This window comes from Etheostoma cragini, chromosome 18 (genome assembly GCF_013103735.1).
Source record: "Etheostoma cragini isolate CJK2018 chromosome 18, CSU_Ecrag_1.0, whole genome shotgun sequence".
Lineage (NCBI taxonomy): Eukaryota > Metazoa > Chordata > Actinopteri > Perciformes > Percidae > Etheostoma > Etheostoma cragini.
Genome location: NC_048424.1, coordinates 23,027,917 through 23,030,767, shown reverse-complemented (window position 1 = coordinate 23,030,767; position 2,851 = coordinate 23,027,917).

Below are 2,851 nucleotides of genomic sequence, written 5' to 3'. Positions count from 1 at the left end.
AGGTTGTCTCATTGAACTACAGCTGGTGCTACCCTCCACTTCTGTCCCCTACAGGTTGTCTCATTGAACTACAGCTGGCGCATTCTATATTTAAATTTTTTTACAGCACATCCTTCTTGGGAAACTACACGTTTTTGGTGCAAATGCATAATTTACACATCTGGCCTATGGTGTGCCTGGCAATGGTTGCTAAGCTATAATTGAACAATCATTTGAAGGAAGTGTCTCATTTTTTAAGCAATAAAAGAAAAAAAGTGGCTGGCAAAAAATCTTTTACAGACAAACGTTAAGCATTACTAACTGATGGAAATATATTTGTTTACTTGATTCTGAATTGCTGCCACGCCTGAAATAGAACTGGAAATGTCCAGTCCATTGTTATTTCTTCACCTGACAGCTCACAATGCCAACGATAATCAAAGGGACAATGCAGAGACGGGTGGAGGCCGTCACCTTTTCTTTGAAGGTGCTCCTGCTGCTTTTCCAGCGCCGGTCCCTGGTGAACAATAAAATTGATTCTTGAGATTTCTTGAGGAAAGAAAAACTAACGACCAAACAATGGGCTGCGTTTGACCATTTGGTTGGTTTTGAATTGAATTTACTTCACTATAAATCTTTACTGATTTAATTAAAACATTAAAAACATGTATATAAAAATTAAATGAATAAATTACCGTGAACATGTACAGAAATAAGCAAGACAGATTAACATAGTAGAGGAGAAAGAAGCTTGTCTGGTACTACCACTATTGGATTCTAATCTAGTTAGTCAATACTTCAAGTACATTAGTTGTGTTGGTGCTGACACTAATTATGCAATTATTCCAGCCAGTGATTTCCCTCCACCGGAGCACCTAACTGCCATCCCCCCAGCTGTCACTGCATGCCTTATACGTCCCGTTCTTCCAGTGTCCCAAAGACCAACGCTGTGTCCCGATTCAGGGGCTCCAGCTCTGGGGGGCTGTGTTCGGAGACCGATGGCTGCACACTGGCACGACGAAGCCTGTCCCATTTCACTTCATTTGGAAGTTGTGGCTTCCTTTTCCAGAAGTCAGACGACCCAACTGTTGTGTCCTTCGCAGCCGCAGGATTCCCAGCATTCATTTCGGCATTCAATCAGAAACACAGGCAAACGCTAACAACCAATAGTTATGTTAATTATAACAATAATAATATTACAATATAATAATTTTTTTTATATATTTTTTTAAGGCTTGGTTTAGAGGAGTCCTGGAATTAGCTCAGTCTATAGCTGATCTCCTGAAAGAAGATCTGAGTGAAAATGAACCTTGTATTTGATTTAAAACATGATAAAGATAGTCCTGTATATTGTAATCCTCAAATCCATTGTAAGTCTGTGCTCCCTAACCTTTATCATAATCGCGCCTCTCCATACCGAGTCAGCCTCCTCACCTACTGCGCTTCCATTATATGGATTCTACGGGGATAGCTGAGCCCGCTGACCTTTCTGGGACAATTGCAATTATCAAATAATCATTTACGCTAAGTTTTGTACCATGTCTGGAATTTGTAACTATTATTCTCACCGAAATGTGCAAATAATTGCCCTAGCATGTTGGAGTTTTCTTCACCTTGGTGCAAAGATGGAGGACAGAAGTGCAGCAAGAACAATGACGAGTGGCAATGGAGGTGAGCCATTTGTTTAAAATTGTATGCGTACATGCATGCTTTTGTCCCATCATCCCTTTCTCTACCCTTTCTTCAGCTGCTTCTAGCCATTCTGATCCCCCCTTTTCTCTTACAGCCGGCGCAGCAGCACAAGAAGGAAGACAAGGCTCCGATCACACAGCCGTCAGCGCTCCGGGCTCCGGGTCACACAGGGCCGTCAGACATCGTCACGAGGCCGCCGCTGCCTGCCATGCCTCAGGCACCAATCACAGGCCCTCTCCGAGTCCGGCCAATCACAGAGCCTCTCAGAGTCCGGCCAATCACATGCCTTCGCTGTTTCCTCTCCATGTCCCACCTATCACCCGTCCTCTCCATGTCTCACCTATCAGCGGTCCTCTCCGTCTCCGATCTATCAGCGGTCCTCTCTGTGTCCCACCTATCACCGGTCCTCTCTGTGTCCCACCTGTCACCGGTCCTCTCCGTGTCCCACCTATCACCGGTCCTCTCCGTGTCCTACCTATCACCGGTCCTCTCTGTGTCCCACCTGTCACCGGTCCTCTCTGTGTCCCACCTGTCACCGGTCCTCTGTGTGTCCCAACTGTCACCGGTCCTCTCTGTGTCCCACCTATCACCGGTCCTCTCCGTCTCCGATCTATCAACGGTCCTCTCTGTGTCCCACCTATCAGCGGCCCTCTCTGTGTCCCACCTATCAGTGGTCCTCTCATAAATCTGAGGTTAGAACATATGTCATTAAGTGTTGGCGTTCTGGTGTGGGCTCCATAGTCTAGTATAGTATATGTATGTAGCTTACTGTCAGCAGAAGGCCTGCGTCATACTACTGCATCAAAAACAACTTTAAAACAGTAAAGCTGCTTCTAAACTTCCCAGAGGAGATGACAACAGCCCAATCAACAGTTTCTCAGTGTCTGAAAAGGTACATCGGGGAAATTGATCGCAACACTTTTCAGCTCATCCTTCAGTTCTGACCAGGATCCGATCTCCTGGATACGGTCATACTGATTGAGTTCATGGAAACCACCAATTTCCTCCGCAGACCACAGCCCCACACATGTGCATTAGAGTTTTTCTCAATAGCAAAAACACTGAAACCCATTGGCTGAACAAAGTTCTCAGTTGCCTGTGGCAATACCTTAAACCATGTCACATGCTAACTCACAGTTTGTAGATCTCACTCAGACTTCTCAAAACACATTCTGCGCTC